Source organism: Papaver somniferum, unplaced genomic scaffold (genome assembly GCF_003573695.1).
Source record: "Papaver somniferum cultivar HN1 unplaced genomic scaffold, ASM357369v1 unplaced-scaffold_21, whole genome shotgun sequence".
Classification (NCBI taxonomy): domain Eukaryota; kingdom Viridiplantae; phylum Streptophyta; class Magnoliopsida; order Ranunculales; family Papaveraceae; genus Papaver; species Papaver somniferum.
In genome coordinates, this window is record NW_020631041.1 from 13663325 (window position 1) to 13682960 (window position 19636).

Genomic DNA, 19636 nt, shown 5'->3' on the forward strand with positions numbered 1-19636 from the left:
GCTATAAGTCTTAAAGGGTCACAAGCCTGTTATATCTCACCTGTGGGTCTTTGGTTGTGTTTGTTACGTGCATCTCCAAGCAATTCACCGTGATAAGATAGACCCCCGAGCAACGCGTTGTGTATTTTTTGGTTATTCATCGACCAAGAAAGGATATATATGCTACAATGTTACTTCTCGAAAGTTGGTTGTCTCTCGTGATGTTAGGTTTGTTGAAACAGAATCGTTCTTCCGTCCAATGCTTGATTCCGAGATTCGCTTTCAGGGGGAGTATTTAGGTGATTTAACACCTGTTAGTTTTTTACCACTTCCAACTGGTTGTGCTCCGACAACAAGTGAACCAACCGTATCTTCAAATAATGAGGATACATTTCCAGTTGGTAGTGACATGATCTCTCCCTTAGTATCTGAACCTGAAGAGGTGTATAATGGTGACACAATTTCACCTGTGATATCATCTGCAGAACCATCTGCTCCAGTTCCTCCTGTTTTACGACGTTCCGGAAGAGATAGTCACCCACCAGAAAAGCTAAAAGATTATCTCACATATCACACAGTTTCATACCCTATAGAAGATTATATAACATATGATAATGTCACTCAACCTCATTTTTCATTCTTGAGTTATTATCAAATGAACGTGAACCCACAAATTTCAGAGAGGCTAACTCAAAACCAATTTGGAGGAAATCCATGAAAGAACAATTACAAGCTCTTGATGACAATGATACATATGATATTGTCAAATTGCCGGTAGGGAAGAAAACAGTTGGATGTCGTTGGATATACAAGATCAAGTATAAGAGCGACGGAACCTTTGAACGGTAAAAATCTAGATTGGTGGCTAAGGGATTTACTCAGACCTATGGAGTTGATTACACGGAAACGTTTGCACCTGTAGCAAAAATGAATACATTTCAAGTACTTCTATCTTTGGAAGTCAATCAAGGATGAAAATTGTTCCAAATGGATGTAAAAGATGTGTTTTTACATGGAGATTTAGAGGAAGAAGTGTATATGAGTATACCCCTGGTCACCCTCAAGAGACTCGGTATGGGTATGCTTGTAAACTTAAAAAGGCAATCTATGGTCTTAAACAGTCGCTACGAGCTTGGTATGCGAAATTGAGTGGTGTTCTCAAGACTAGTGGGTTTAAAACAAGTACTGCAGACCCATCCCTCTTTACTAAAAAAGGAATGGCAGGTACCATTATTGTGTTGGTTTATGTCGACGACATTGTTATCACTGGTGATGATCAACAAGGATTCTTGAAGTTAAAGGCATTCTTACATAAAAAGATTGCCATTAAAGACTTGGGTATATTGAAGTATTTTCTTGGCATAGAGGTGGCTTATTCAAATAAGGGTATATTTATTAACCAAAGAAAATATGTTATAGACATGCTACAGGAGAGTGGAAAGATGGGAATAAAACCATCTGACACACCTATTGATACTGGCAGCAAACTTGGTGATGATGGAGAGCTAGTGTCAGATATTGGTTTGTTTCAAAGACTGGTAGGTAAGCTAATCTATTTGACCATCACCCGCCCAGATATCTCGTATGCAGTGAGTTTGGTTAGCCGATACATGCATGCTCCTAAAATCAGTCATATGCATGCAGTCGATCGAATTATCCAATATCTGAAAGGTTCTCCAGGGAGAGGTATTTGGATGCGGAAAAATGGCCACAGTTCTGTAACGGCTAGTTGCATAACTGCGTATACTGATGCTGATTATGCTGGTTGTCCAGTAGAAAGGAAATCTACAACAGGCTTTTGTACCTTTGTTGGAGGAAATCTAGTTACATGGAAGATAAAGAAACAAAATGTTGTCTCTAGATCAAGTGCCGAGGAAAAATATCGAGCAATGGCATCAACTACTTGTGAGATTATTTGGCTCCGTTCCCTTTTAAGAGATTTAGGATTTGGTTCTTCTCAACCAGCAAAATTGTTTTGCGATAATCAAGCGGCAATTCATATAGCATCAAATCCGGTATTCCATGAAAGGACCAAGCACATTGAAGTAGATTGTCATTTTATAGTGAGAAATTGAGCGCCAAAATCATTTGCACTCCCTTTGTTCGCAGTGAGCAACAGTTAGCTGACATCTTCACGAAAGGATTACCAACTGCGAAGTTTCGTGAAATACTGGGCAAGTTGGGTTCAATTGACATTTTCGCACCAACTTGAGGGGGAGTGTTGGCCGAGAAGAGAATATTGAGGATCTGCTATGTTTATACTCTTTCCTTTTGTGTTAAGAGTGTGCACTCTATCATATACCGTGAGTGATATTCTTGCCCTGTATACAGTTTTGTTTATGGCAAGAATTATATCCTCGAACTCCTATTTAGCGTCTGAGCCTCCATTGTATTTGCATAACAGTAATATGATTTTCTCTCTTCTCCTGTGGATGTAAGCTATGAGCTGAACCACGTAATTCCTGTGTTCTCCGTTGTGTGTTTATATTATCATCTTTCGCCTTAATTAACATAATATCTTCTCTTTCTCTCTCATCAGCATTCAACTTCTGAAAGTCCTCACATATAATCCCTGAATGCCATGGAACTTTACACTGTGCACAAAAGAGTCTGTTACAATGTGGGCATTCTGATTGTAATATTCCTCCTTCGCCCTCATCAAGTAAGAGAGCCGAACAATCCTTAAATGGACAGTAAAATTTCTGGCCCCCAAGGATTACCGATTCACATAAAGCATTACCCCAGCGATCATATACTTCTGGTGGTAAAATTGACAGACAGAGCTCAGGTTCTAATACTCCTTGACAATTCATTTCTGGGCATCCAATTGATATTGCAGTCTCTTGAATCTTTGATGCCACGTACCTTGGAAACTCAAAAAAATTAAGAATCGGGAACTTTATAATCCAAATCTCATCTGTCGAGTTAAAACATAGGAATACAGATAATACAAATGCGTACACGGACTGTAAATATAAACTGGATGCATATACCATTCGTATAGCATGCTCAACTTAACTAATCCAGCCGAAATAACTCAATCTTTTTACTTATTCAACCAACTATCATTACCAATTCCACAAAGGATATCCCTCTAGAAGACAAGGTAAACATATTAACTGGAAATCAAACAAAAATGCAATATGCAACTAGCTTGAGGATTCTGGTGATTTCATAATCAATAACAACAACAAGCCTTGAAACCAATGTCAAAACATAGAGAAAACTTTGTATAACAGATGCAAGTCTAGGCTGGCAAGGAAATACGTTATAAAGCACAACCATGAACAAAAAATAGCGAGGAGTGACAAAACACACCTTCTACTAAGTCAACTATCTTTTTCTTAGAGGAATACAAATTCCAAAAAAAATGATATTTCGGGTTCTAGTGTATGATCTATGCAGTCCACTTAACCCACAGGGCAAATCCAACCAGTTTAAATATACCAATTATGTACCAACACTCCGTCGAATTCCCCTAGATGTCGAATCTTCAAAACCACATATATTACACACTGAAAAGCAACATATACCCGATAATTCAAAAAACCAATGTCACATTCTATAAAGTTCAAACTACAGTTCATTAACCCAATATGGACAATATAAAAGGTGCACTAGCTATACGAACGATATAAAGTTAAACTGTAAGAATAATGTGAATACACTAGCAATGTCACAGACAGTACAAAACTAGTACTCGTTAGCAATGCAACGCCACTGATGCACATTTCAGCTCGGTAAAACTAAATGTTTCAGCTCATAGTCCTTAGACCCGGCCCCAATGTGTTTCGGCTTGATCCACAGAATTAACAATTCAGTAGCCATTTCGTTTATTTCGTCATTTCCACCCAAACCGATAGACAACCATAGGTCTGTTTTTTTCGAATTTTCAAACCTAGGCCTCCATCCATGTTTCCATCCAAATCCATTTTTTTGTCATTTTCTCGGTCAAAAAGGTCAATTTCTCATCAGATGAGATGAGTTAATGAAGCGCAATTACCCCTTTGCCCTCTATACACGTGGAAGCTATTAGGTGTAAGTTAGACACATGTTGTAAATTAGCCACGCGTAACGTACCCATTTTCCCTCTAAACACGTGTGAGATATTAGGTGTAATTGATGCGCAATTACCCATCTGCCCTCTAAACACGTGGTGGTCATCCGCGATGGAAAGAAAAATGGAAGGCTAGGATTAAATCACTTCGTAATTAACGACCCCATCATGAGATCTTAGTCGTTTATCTGAATTTCATTGGATATCGATGTTTTCGGACGGCTGAGATGAAATAAACATGCGGGAAAAGAATAAAGTAGAGAGAAAAGGTCTTTCAGTTTCTCTATTTTCCCTTCGTCTCTCCATTTCTTCACTCGCTCCATTTTTTCCCTCTGCAACTAATTTTTCTTTTTCTGCAATTTTCTTTCTTCTTTGCGATTTTCACTTCAATCGTCTGAAATATCACTGGTTTCTGTTACTGTGTAAGATGGGTATACCTAATAGATCAAAGAAACTACTAAGTAAGATGGATTCAGAGACTGGAGAGAAAATGGATAAAAGAAAGAAAACAAAGAAACGGCGAGGTAGAACACGAACTGAAAGGTAACAACGAGACCCTTATTGTATTTTATTCAATTTTTAGGGTTTTTGGAAATTTTCGATTTTTAGGTTTAGGGAAATTTTCGATTTCTAGGGTTTATGGGTGTTTCGATTTCTTTGGGTTATGGGTATTTTCGATTTCTAGGGTTTATGGGTATTTCGATTTTTCTAGGTTGTGGGTATTTATGATTTATAGGGTTAGGGTTTATGTGTTTGATTTTTAGATGATTTTCGTTTCTCAATGAATTGACCCTCGATTTTTCTAGGTTGTGGAATGCTGTCAAGTGTTATAAGATCAAACACTTTAATGTAAAGCTTCATTACTTCTCTTGAATCACACAATTATTATGCTTCACTTTAATGTAATGCTTCACTTTAATGTAATGTTTCACTTTAATTTTCAGCAACATATGGATGCTATGGCAGCTGAGAGTATAAAGGCTGCAAGATTTCTCATGGATGAAAGGCCTGAAACCTGGTCTGGGGCTCATTCTCCACCTACTAGCAAATGTGAGCACATCAACAACAACTTCTCATAATCCTTCAACAATATGGCCAAGAAGATTAGAGACAAGCCAATCTGCAAGCTAGGTTTAATGTATGGACAACTGGTGATGGGACTTCTCAACAAGAGGAGGAATGAAGCTGCAAAATGGAAGGATGGTGACCTTGTTCCAAAGGAAATGCAGCTGATTACCAAGATGTGTGACTTGACCACAAATTTTCAATTAGAGAGTGTTGTTAGGGGGAAAGTATATGAGGTTACAAGTTTTCATGGAGCCATCTTTGTTGTGGATTTGCCAAAGAGAACTTGTAGTTGTTTGCAATGGCAATTGAGGGGTTTTGTCTGCCAGCATGCTGTCTGTGCTCTAAAGCCATTGGGACTTGTTTGGGCTGAGTAAGTATTGTCCTTTTGTCCTTATAATATTTCTATACTTTTCATAGTGATAATGTACTTTGGACATTTCTTATTTTTAATTGGTTTGTCCTAACTGATTTCTTTTTTTACATGTTGGGTATTGTTGCAGGTATTGTGACAAGTATTATTGGGTTGACAGCTACAAGAGGACATATGCTCCAGAATTCAACCCATTGTTGGTCCCGGAAGACTATGAAAAGGTACATTATCACTATGAAAAGTCTTTGACCCATTCTTGCTTTTATCATTTGTTGTGCAATAAATAAAATATTCATATTTGATTCCTTTAGGGTTTCAACCTTTCATTTATATATGATACTTTCTTTATTTTCTTCTTCTTATCCATACAGCATTGAAAGAGATGATTAAACCTCCAGTGAACATCAGAAAACCAGGTAGACCAAGGGGAAAGAGAATTAGAGCATATGATGAACCTCCACCCACAGAAAAGAAGAGTAGAAGATGCAAGACATATGGAGAACCAGGTCACTATGAAAAGACCTATGCTGGAGGAGCAGTTGGTTCTAATCCAAAGGTACCAAAGGCTAGAACCTGTGTTGATGGTGATACTTTCACAGCTTATGAATCTGGTCCATCAAAGAGGAACAAGAAAGCTGCAAAAGTTGTTCATGGTTCATCTGCAGGTCAAAGTACCAGTGTAAGGGGTGCAACTAAGACCAAATCCAATAGCCAGGGTTGTGTTGGGGTGCAACTAAGACAAAATCAAAAGTTGGAACTTCTCAAACCTCATGTATGAATCAGAACTTCAAGAAGGTTGGTACAGTTAGCAAAAATGTCAACTTCACAGTGTCATATCCAAAGAGCAAGAAGAAAACAAAGAAGTATATGAAGATCTGAGTTGGTTATGTTGATTGAGTTTCATTTTGTTGTGTAGAAGATATATATGTTGGAAGTTTCTTTTTCACTTTGGATTATTGGTGAAGTTTTAGGATAATGAAGTAAATTTTTTAAATACAATGTATGTTGGAAGTTTCTTTTGCATAACATTTTATGAAATGTTCAATTACAACTTCTGTTTCATTACATTTTCAGATTTTTCTTAAACTCATTACATACTTCTAGTACTTTTCCTTTCAATGTCTCTTTTGTTTCAATTACAAGTGTATCTGAAGCCCATCTAAAAGCATCACAATCTTTTTCTTACATACCAGATATGCTATATTCAGATTGCGTTGATTCTTACAAACCTTTAGTTCTAACTTTGAATTGCAGTTTTGTTTGAAGCAGGGGTGATTGTTTAATGGACAATTATTGAAACAGTGGTTCTCATCTCCACATGAAATGCAGCTATCTTGGCTTGGAAGCTTGATTTGAAGTGATTTAGCTGGAGAAGAAGCATGATCAAACCACTCAAAGTAGTTGCAGGTGGGATTCAAACATTTGAATAAGGCCCTTCCATTTGTTTGATCGGTTTTAGATATCAATAATGCTCTAACTCCATTACAAGGTACATGTTTGGACCTTAAATATACCCAGGGAAAACTCTTGGTTTCATGGTCTTCTTTGTCACACATATCACACTGCACCTTGAAGCTGCTAGTGCTGCATTTTGATGAAGGATGAACACCACCAACCATTTTTAGATCTGAATGAAAATTAGACAGAGAAGAAGATATGAAGAAGATATGCTTTTATTGGAGATAATCCTGCCGTTGGGTACTGTGGGGGCCACATTTTTACTGACACGTGGCAGAATCTATGACGTGTACAGTGTACACGTGTTTACACAGTCAGCACCGAGTCCCTGTGCAGAATTGACGATTCAAAGAATAACACGGTGAGTTTAATGAGTCGAAGGGCTTAAAAGTCTTTTCCTAACACACTAACGGTGCCAAAAAGGTGGATAACCACCGTTAGCCGTTTTTTCAATAAAACGGTCAAAATCGGCCTAGATTTGTAACTTTCAAAAAAACGAGCCTATGGTTGTAACCTTGGAAAAGAAAACAGGCATATATTTGTTTTTCACCCAATTAACAATTCAGTAGCCATTTCGTTTATTTCGTCATTTCCACCCAAACCGACCGCAATGTGGGTCGAATTATTAAAAATTGTATGGACAGTACAAAACTATACTTTCAGTTTTCACTGTAAATCTAATAACCTTAGTGAATTCACTGTTTTTATCCTAATTTAAACAATCGAAAACAGAAATTATTAAAAAAAAATTACCCTAATTTAAACAATCAAAAACAGAAATCATTAAAAAATTAGGGTTTTTATTCATTTTTACCTGACCGTACAGTCGGAACAGAAAGAATGTCTGCACTCTTTAATCTCAAAAGCCTCATTCATCATATTCCTCTCCACACAAATCTGACAAACAAAATTATCCGAAAAATCACCCCTTTTCTTTTCCTTCGTCTCAATTACAGATAAACCAGTAATGAGTTTCTTTTCTTTCTTAAGTCTAACTGATCTAAGCGATTTGATTTCAACAGAGTTTCCAAGTGAAATTCCTTTTTCTCTGATTTTGAGTCTTATTGATCTTCGTGGGGTTGAGTTATTAGGGGTTTCAATATCAATGACTTTGGTTCTAGTACTCCTTGTTCTTCTCGATATTGATGATGATTTTGATTTGATTCCATTTGGGATTTTTTCTAGTTTCTTCTTCATAGCTAGGGTTCTTGAGATGATTTTAACAGTGGGTTTAGAGACAATTATTTACTGCGGCGGAAGATAATTATGCATTTATATCTCTAAGATTTTACCCTAGTCCAAGTATTTTTTTTACAGTCGTTTGACCTTATCCTCGTAGTTAAATTTTGACTTGTGAAAATGAAAATAACACCGGGCCGACTAGTTTCAGGCCTATTCATGTATTCGAACCCAATCACTAAAAGACAAGGTGAGGTCATTTTGAAGTGATTACGTCTAAACCCCTTAGAATTGGAGTGGATTTGACAATTATAGGATTCGAATCCCTACCAGCCTAAAGGGAGAAGTACAGAAATCATCAAACCACTTGATGGTTCTTTAATTGTGGATATAAGATATAAATGTTATGATATTTGACAAAAATAACCTCAGATCATTTAAGGGGTTGTTTGGTAACCATTATTTTAATGGATTATCAGCCCATAATCCATTATGCAAATTATAATGGATTCTATATGCGTTTGGTAACTATTATAATAAGATTTTTGTTATAGGGAAAGCTAAAGTGTTTAGGGAGAAAGATGACTTTCCGGTCAAACAGGGTTGATTATAGGTCAGTAGGGCAGAAACAAATTTTCTTAAAAAAGAACTCAATTATCTTCCATTAACAATTTATCGTCCCCAACATTTTAGTTTTCTTTGTTTAACAGATTTATTGTTTACTGTTAGATTGTGCACGCCTGTGATTTACTTTAAAGATGCAAAAACCTCAACTGGGATTCAAGTAGAAACTAAGTAGGTAAGAAAATTCTCACCGTGAAAAATTTGCCAATCAAGAAAAGAAAAAATATAAATCTCGTTGTCATGGAACTAGATTTGAAAAATGAAACAGGGGCGCTATCAGAACGATGCCAAAATGGGATGCAAAGGATGCATATGAATATGATGCTTATCATATTATTTTGACGTTTCGACAATGGCATGATCATAATAATAAACTAGATTAACTGTGTGATCAGTTAGTGAAAATTAATTATATATGGCGTTATAAATTAAGTTTACCAAGAAAAAAACTTGAAAACCATGTTCTTGCTAGGATTGATGATTGATTTTCATAAGACCATAAACTTAATTATTATGCCACCAATCCGAAGGTTTAATCTTAACTGGACCCAAATGAGTATCGATAAAGATCGGATCCAAAGGGAAGAAGTGAATAATCAATTCACCGAGGAGAAATAAACACAGGATTCTGTCACGGGATAAAAAGTTATGCATTGCCAAGAGGAAGACGAGCACTAAACACAGGGAATTCTGTTCAAGATGGAAGATTATTTAGTCTTTTCTTATTTCTACCCAAGTTATATATAGTCAATTTTGTTTGACCGAAAAGTCAGCTTTCCCCATAAACATTTTAGCTTTCCCTATAACAAAAATCTTATAATAATTACTTATTTTAATCATAATTGGAAAAATCCATTATTTCCATAAACAGGAAAGAGTTGTTTTGAAAATTTATTATAATCAATTATTTTTTCTAAAAAACTCAAATTGAATTTTTTCTTCTTATTTTCTCTAAACTCTCAAGAGAGAGACAAAAGTCAAAAGCAACATAGGACTAAAAAAATATCATAGATCATTGTTCCTTCCTTTCCTTTTTGAGATCATCATTCTAAGATAATCAATTATTTGAAAAAAAATGTTTGTAAAAATTTATTTTGAAAATGATTATATCTAAATCATTTATCAATTTATGATCATCTTTAATCATAAATTTTACCAAACAAGGCCTAAGTTTTTCATTTATCATTCACATTATAATAGTAAATAGGTGCGACTTTGTCATTCTATTAGAGGCATAATTTAAAAAAGGGTAATGGACGACAAACTTTTAAAACATCGTTTTGTCATTATTGATTTTAAGGGATATCTGATTACTACTTTCTTGTATATAGAAGTTTACCATTCTATTGGAGATATATAATGCAGAAAAATTGTGGACATAAACATTGTAACACGGCAAAGAACAAGTCCAAAATAAAACATCGTAGTTTCAGTAGCATGGACATTTCACAAGATGGAGTTTTGTGGAAGGGCATTTTAAAGAGAAAAAACTATGTTCTCCCAACATATAAAGGTCATTTCTTTTCTCTTAAATGAAGCCTCATGTGGGAAGTTTATTAATCAAAGGAAAAGTAAAACAGAAGGAGGGGGTGTAAGGCTTAGCCTCCGAGAAAACAAAACATAACAAAAATAAAAACAAATCTCTTCTAAAAAGAAAAAAATTGTACTTCCATAAAAATATAAAATTCTCACTCATAGAAAACATATTTATTAAGATTACTTTTTAACCAACCATCCATTATAAAAAATCTCCTTCAATAATGAAACTGGTGATATAGCTTGATATCCTATAAAGCAATATATGTATGGATTAAGAGACCGTCTTAACTTCTCATGATATAGCTTGATATTCTATAAAGTAATATATGTATGGATTACGAGACAGTCTTAACTTCTAATGAATCTCAACGAAAATCAGTAAAATCAATTTACTTCTAAAATCCAAATCCATTTATTCAAGGATTAGATAACGAAACCTCAGTGGAAACTGTTACAAACCGATTATTATGGTTCATATATTGATGAACGGATAGATAGAAAGACTACCTTGTGACTTTTCAAAACGCCGTGAAAAAAAATCCAAGTTTCCAAATCAACGATCTTTAAAAAAGGATTGAAGAGCCATTGAAACAATATCTTTATAATTTGCAAGCTCTTCTCGGATCTAATCAAAGAGTCCTTCATATAAAAACTTAAGTACTTCTTTCATTTCTGAAAAAGTGACTGGTTTTTCTTATTTGGAAATCTCAAAAAATAGGCTGGTTTCCATGAACAGAAAGTCAAATATTATGAGTTTATTAATCTATCTCATGGAGGGATTATTTCTTCTTTTTTTTTCTCTTAACACCAAAAGGGGACTACGTCTCTTTCCCTTTTTTTCTCTAGTATCATGGGATAGAACTAAGGATAAATTATGAAAAAAATTAGAAAAAGGACTAATGATTAGTTTTCTCTATTTATGTGCAAACCAAACAAGCATATTTTCCAATAAACGAAGGGGGTATGAGGTTTTATCCATGAAGTTATTAATCATAAAGTACACAAACACTTGTTACTAAGTTAAAGTAAATAAAAATTTGTTAATTAGAAGCTAAATTTGTCAAGTAATATACGATTATACTAACAAATCCAGGCTTCATAAACAATCAACGATTCCATAGAAATGGCCATTATATTAAAACTATTAACCCGGTCACTATGGGTGAGTACTTAGCTCTAATCGGCTCAACTGGATTTTTTTGGTGGTGCCGACTAGCCAATTTAGGGCTACCTGTGGTTCGGTTTGGCCTAAGAACCAAACCAAGCTCTCTTATGAAAAATCAAAACCCAAACCAAGTCATGCTCGGTTTATTATATTATAGAAATCAAAGTCGTCACCCCAATTCTTTTGGTTTTTATTAAAACATAGTTTTTACTAGAATTTAGAATTTAATTACTAAATTCAATATATTATAGGTAGACAAAAGCATATTAAGCTAAAAATAAACTAATGCAAATTATATCCAAATAAAAAAAATATATACTTACTTATATATCTTTACAGAATTTGATTTAAGATTTGATTTTAATTGGACTTAGTTTATTTCTGGGTACACCACATGCTCATATATATTATATATTGCGGTTTTTATTAGGTTTTTTGGTACTAAATGTCGGTTTTTGTTGTTGGTTTGTGGTTTTAAGGTTTTTGGTTCTTTTGTAGATGCCGGGTTTCTCGGTTTCTGGATTTTTTGTCGATTCGGACCAGGTTCGGCCTGCGTATAAAACCAAATCATCGCAGTCCTAAGTTCATTTGCAGGTGTAATTTTTGGAATCTATCGTATTTTGGACTATGTAGTCTTGAGAATTTATTGGATACCCACACTTGTTAGATTAATAATGTTCATGTGATTTTTATAAATATGGGTTTATTTTAATATTGAAGATGCGGGGGTCTAACAACCACACCCAACAATTCTTTTGGAAATATGAGAGGACTTACTCCATTATACTTTCTAGAGAATCAACTAGACAATCAGACTCAATCTAGAGAAAAGTATGTCAAAGAGTTTAATATCTCTAACTCTTAATTCAATCTGCAATCAGCAAATAGAAATCTGCAGGCCGATTGAATATAAGAGGAGTAACTTGAACGGTACCAAGGACCAATGTTCAAGTGTCAATCAATTTAAATCAACAACCAAAGGTGGGATATTCTAATTGATTGATCTTAACGCACAACCTGTGATATTTCAATTATATAACAAAATATAATGCGGAAAAGAAATAACACAGACACCAGAATTTTGTTAACGAGGAAACCGCAAATGCAGAAAAACCCCGGGACTTAGTTACCTTGGTAACAAAGCATTCAATATTCACTATTAGATGAAAAACCTGATTCAACCAAGCTAATATTTTTCAACCGTTAGATCGAACTTTGCTTGTTACACACAAATGAAATGTACCCTCATTTAGGTTTATGTAACCATACCCAAACGTGTACACTATGTTGGTTCACAAATAGTTAACCGAGGTTAGCCATATGATTACTCTCATATCAACCTTATTCATGTTAACCATAACTAATTCAAATGACTCAAATGAAACTAGTTAAAGAGTTGTTCAATTGCTATATTCTCATAGAATTATACAAGAACACAATTGAAGCAAAATCGGTCTCATTCACGTGAATCAATCATCAACATTATAGCCATGGTTTGCAAAGATTGCATTCCTTATTATATAAATGTTTAAGTTCATGTACACAACCGATTTGAGAACTTTAACCTTCAAGTATGCAAACGGGTCGCATACTTGAAATACCCGGACCAAGATTGGGTTTCGCTAGTACGCAAACGGGTACGCATACTTAGGTTCCCGGATTTCTCAAACCAACAGGTACGCGAACGGGTGCGCATACTATGGTTCCTGGCAATGGATTACATATGTGCAAGAGTGCACAACATGACATATCCAATAATGGTTAAGTGTTCTAAATTCTTATTTCAATCATTGAAACTTTCTTAGAGGATGACAATAACCGTTTTCACACACTATTAGCACCAAAGCAATTTTCAAGATATTGAAATAATCATAACGAAACATTCCAAGACCATATATCAAATGATTGTATCCCACAAACCATGTAAGATTTTACTCGGAAATTTTCACATGATATAAGATGAACTTGGTCGAAGAAAAAGCTTTCCAACACATATTTCGAGAAATATGTAAGCGAGATAAACTCAGCTCGAAATCTCAAATGTGTATATAGAAAACTATGTCATAATACGACTTATGTCTCAATATAGAAGATAGAGTAGAAATAGACTTTCCAAGTGAGAGATGAGTTTCAGTTTCCACATAACTTTTGTCGATGAAGTTCCACAAGCTCCCCTTAGTAGTTCTTCGTCTTCAAATGATGAACGTCGTGAAGTCTAAGCTCAACTACACAATCTATGTCCTAGTCCGAAATATTTATAAATAGGCTAGAAATCAATACTTATAGTTTTGATCACTAACATTAACAAACATGCTTGAGATAGCAAAATTATCAATACATATGGATTACAAAATAAATAAAAAATTATAGCTTCTCATCCAAATGCTTGATCTCCTTGGCATCTTCAACATGACTCGAAAACTTCGTCACTTCCAAGTACTCCATGATTCTGAACGTGTTCAACTCAACATCATAGTTGTTGAAGATCTATAGCGATAACAATGAGAAAACAAATGCTCTCGATCATTGTTATACAGTGTCATAGTATTATTACACAACATCAAAGTTCAATTGTATCACAACTTTGACAACAATACTATGGTGATATGTATCACTCCCCCTTAGTCAATACTTCATCTCGACATGAAAACCACTCTCCCTTACACAATGATCCGTAAACCATATGAAAACTACACATTAATTCTCCCCCTTTTTGTCAATATAAATTGGCAAATATACGAAAACTAGTGGGATCCTCATAAAATTTTCATAGAGATAATTCATGACCAAAAGAGAATAACATACCAACTTATTTAGATGCAATCATAAAGCCGAAGCTAAATGCATTCATCAAGGAGTTTATAAAGATACAAGATAACCCCTATAATATTCCATAGCCGCACTCCCCACAAAGATTTGGCATTAAAGCACAAGTTCAAAAAGAACTCTCCCCCATAATATGTCATTCCCGAAAGAACAACAAAGGCGACCTTGATTTTACAAGAAAAGAAGGATTTCTTTGGATATAACCAAATCTCATGAAAACATGGATTTGAATCCAAAAATCTCAATTGAATCAACCACAAAAATGATCTATTCAATTGGTCATGCTCGACATAAGAGAACTTACGGAGCAAACAGTATATGCACAAAAGTGTGAATCGGAGATCGACCAATACTGCGGAATATACAAGGATTCATTCTATTTTCCATCACTATTTGCGACATATAATAGACTTAATCCTTGCAAACAAATTTTTTATCCTTTCTTTCATCAAAATTAATTTGCATAATGACATAAAAGGTTTTAACTTTTGTTTGTCAAAAGTTCATTCTATCTTTTATCAATACTTTCATACCGACATAATAAAGATAACTTTTGAACAAGTATGGGATAGTCACAGGTTCACGGACGTAAACAACATATCCCATAACAATTTGAAATATCCCATAACATATCCCATAACAATTTTAATCATAAAGATTAAAATTGCAAAAAAGCATCTTCCAAAAACTTAGAATTTAAATAAATAAATCTAAAAACATGAAGATGAAATCGTTGGACATAGTTATGTGTACTCACAATAATGGCTATTCCAAACCCTAGTAATCCTTCTAAAAACACAAGAAATAAATTTTCAAAAGAAGTTTCCTGGACATTGTAGAGCTTTCTCAGGGAATCTACAGAGAATTCCTTCTCATTATTGAAGAATCCATTGATAATCAGATCATTCAATTCCTCCAAATCTTCAGAAATACCAGTTAACTCACTAAGTTTTCTTTTCAGTTCACGCAGAGTTTTCTTTGTTAGAGACAACATTTGTTCATAGTGAGAAATATCTTCTAAACATGAAACGATTCGAGATTTTAAATCATTTCTTTTTCCGATGAAATCCTTCACCATAGCCCTAAATTTATTATCACAATGACAAACTGACAATAGGCAGTTGGAGGAAGAACTTGGATCATTAGTCGTATCCTTTACTTTTCTTTTCTACGGTTCATGATCCATTATCTATTTCAACAAGAAAATGTTTACTTACCCAAAATAGAACAGAAAATCAACAAAAGATTTACAATACTAGAACAACCTTGAAGTAATCCTTATTTTTCAAGTCCAAAATAAGGATACAGTTCATTACTATGATTTAGATAGTAATGCAGGGAACAGAATATTCACTTCTTGTGTCACAAGGTGACATTTCAAGGTTTGTAGAATAGACAGACTTACCTCGTCTGACTTTGAATCTTTTGGACTTCTTCTTGTACTCAGGCGTCACTGACTGCTTCTCCAGAGTCAAATTCATCTTTTGCATGTCATTTTGAAGTTTGGCAATTCTTTTGTTGTTCCTCTTGAATCTCCAACACTTACTTTGGACATGACTTGTATTTCCACAAAAAGAGCAAAGCAAAGAGGGTTTTCTTTGTAGAGATGACTCATGTTTGTCACAACATACATGATCGATTGATCCAGAGCCGGCTGGAACAAAAGATTTCGTTGTGCTCACTGTCTTACTTTTGAACCCTAACCACTTGTGTTTCCAAAAGCCTTTTGACCAAATAACATTGCTGAAATTTTGTCTGAGCTTCCTGACAACCTTTGCAGGTCACACTTAAGAGAATTGATCTCTTTTTCTTTTAGAAATAGGTTCTGGTGAATTCATCATTAAGACAACCAATCTCAAGAGTTTTCACCCGTAGTGATGATTCAAGTTTATTCAACAACTCCTTCCGTTGAATATTTTCCTGGTGAATTCATCATACTTATCCAAAAATTCTACGATCTCAGTCTCAGACTCGCATTCCGAACTGGAATTTGAGTTGCATGGAATTTCTTCCGAGAAGGCTGAACCTTCCGTACACACTTCAGCAGAATGTAAGACGTTGGGATACTGAGATATTTTTTCTTGACCTGAATCATCAGAAGCAATAGAGAGACAAGATGATCTCTAGGATCTTTTGCTTTTCTTTACTACAGCTCTGATCTTTTGTGTCATCAATGATCTATTAGAATCGACGTGATTATCACAACATTTATCAGCCCATGACAAGTTAGAAGCTTCACTTGCAATCGTAACAGTATTGAACACAGAAGTTCTGATTGTATTCTGATCAAGATCAAGTAATTTAATCTTTCCCACAAGAGTACTTCTAGAAATAGTATCAGGGTTATTTTCCTCAACAATGACATGCTTCTTAGAATCATATCTAGATGGTAGCGATCTGAGAATTTTCATCACAATGTCCTTTTCAGGAATAGTCTTACCCAATGCAAAGGATGCATTAACAATTTCAGACACTTTGTGATTAAACTCATCAAATGAATCTTCATCTGCCATACGAAGGTTTTCCCAAACGGAATTTAGGTTTTGAAGCCTAGCTTCCTTTTCACTGGTATTCCCTTCGAATATGGTTTCTATGATATCCCAAGCATCTTTAGACCGAGTGTACGTAGTCACGTGGTGCTGAAGATCTGGGGTAATGGCATTCAAACCGTCGGCATTTTTCTTTGCAGCAAGTATCTCAGCAGCGTCATATGCACCAATATCCTTAGAGAGGGTCGCATTTCCTACTGCGACAACGGGAGCATCATAGCCATTAACTACATAAACCCACAATTGAAAATCACGCGCTTGAAGAAAGACATGCATAGTAATTTTCCACCACAAGTAATTTAAGCCATCGAAGACTGGTGGTACGTTTATAGAGATAACACTTCTGTCCATATCAGATCGCTACAAACACGGACTTATGAGGTCTTTAATGTGTTTTCCTGCTCTGATACCAATTGAAAATGCGGGGGTCTAACAACCACGCCCAACAATTCGTTTGGAAATTTGAGAGGACTTACTCCAATATACTTTCTAGAGAATCAACTAGACAGTCAGACTCAATCTAGATAAAAGTATATCAAAGAGTTTAATATCTCTAACTATTAATTCAATCTGCAATCAACAAATAGAAATCTGCGAGCCCGATTGAATATAAGAGGAGTAACTTGAACCGTACCAAAGACCAATGTTCAAGTGTCAATCAATTTAAATCAACAACCAAAGGTTGGATATTCTAATTGATTGATCTTAACACACAACCTGTGATATTTCAACTATATAACAAAATATAATGAGGATAAGAAATAACACAGACACCAGAATTTTGTTAACGAGGAAACCGCAAATGCAAAAAAAAAAACCCGGGACCTAGTCCATATTGAACATCACACTGTATTAAGCCGCTACAGACTCTAACATATTACCAATTAACTTCGGCCTGGACTGTAGTTGAACCCTAATCAATCTCACACTGATTCAAGGTACAGTTGTGTTCCTTACGTCTCTGATCCCAGCCGGATACTACGCACTTGATTCCTTTAGTTGATATCACCCACAACCAAGAGTTGCTATGATCCAAAGTCGTAGACTTGGTAAACAAATTTGTCTCACACAGAAAAGTATATAGATTGAATAAATTTGTCTCACACAGAAAAGTCTATAGATTGAATAAATCTGTCTCCCACATAAATACCCAAGAGATTTTGTTCCATCTTTTGATAAATCAAGGTAAACAGGAACCAATTGATAAACTTGTCTTATATTCCCGAAGAACAGCCTAGTATTATCAATCACCTCACAATAATCTTAATCGAATAGTGAAACAAGATATTGTGGAATCATAAACGATGAGACGAAGATGTTTGTGATTACTTTTAGCTTGCCCATCTGATAGACGCATTTATGTGTCTAATATATCTCAATTGTATATATTTTTAGTGCTCGATTTTGTACTTATTTTGGTTATTTTATGTCTTTATAGGTATTTTGGAGAAATAAGCTTTTGCGGCGAAATTGGCTCGAAAAGTTGTTAAAGCCTCAGAAAAGTGTAAACAATCAACATCCAGAAACCTCTTTTGCTGCTGCTGCCGCCATTGAAGAAGCTTGAAGAACACGAAGAACAGACACCTAAAAGCAGTCGTTCCTCAACAGTATCAACGACAGTGGAAGAACGGTCTTAGAAAACGGAGACAGAAGCAGTTTCTTTGTATCGTTTATCTGTGACGCTTTCTGTGAGTCTTAAACTTCCTGTTTTAGTACTTCTTCATCTTTTAATAAACTTTTTGGCTATAATCATGTATCTTGAGAAAGTTATTAATATGAGGAGCTAAACCCCATTGCTGAGGCGATAGAGGAAGCTATTTTTCCAATAAAGAGTGGTATTTTCTATTTATCTTATTTATTGCAAATATTGCCCATCGGAGAAATTAATCCCGAGTCAATTATTTCAATTGTACTCAATACGTTAGAATCGGGCAAGATCATAACACGCAACTACAAAGAGAATAGTTGGGTCTGGATTCACAATCCCAATGAAGTCTTTGAAGTCGTTAACCTACAGGGTCTCGAAGAAACCTAAGGTTAAAGGAGAATCGACTCTAGTTATGCAACTAGTAACACACAGGAGGTGTGGGGATTAGGTTTCCCAGTTGATAGAGTTCTCCTTTATATAGTTTTCAAATCAGGGTTTGTAATCCAAGTTACCTTGGTAACAAAGCATTCCATATTCACCGTTAGATGAAAAACCTGATTCAACCAATCTAATATTTTTCAACCGTTCACACTCCAAAGAAAGATTCCATGTGGACGCCTTTTGACGTTTAATAAGACGAACTGCATCGTTATGATCCAACAAAAAAACATAACACTATTAATACTTGACGAAACACTATTAATACGAAAAGAACGTAACACTATGAACTTAAAGAATACCTTTGTCGCATAGATATTCGCAGCCCATGAGTGTTTGTAGCCAAACAATGTTGCCCCTCCATCATTTGGAGTACCATAAGTTGGGTCCACTGGTGGCAAAAACAAATCAGGATGGGGAATGTGTGAGTATCTTTTGTTAGGCGGCTCCGGCTTCTTTTTCTCTTTAACAGGAACAATTTGTTGCTCTTCTTCATCATCATCCTCTCCCTCTTCTCCATCCTCTTCCTCTTCTTCTTCTTCTTCTTCATCATCATCCTCTCTCTCTTCTCCATCCTCTTCCTCCTCTTCATCGTCTACCTCCTCTCCCTCCTCTTCTTCCTCTTGTCCTTCTCCTTCTTTGTCGGGTTCTAGTTCTTCTTCTTATACATTTCCTTGGTCTTCATTTCCTTGGCCTTCATTTCCTTGCTCTTCTTCATCATCATTCTCTTCTTCAA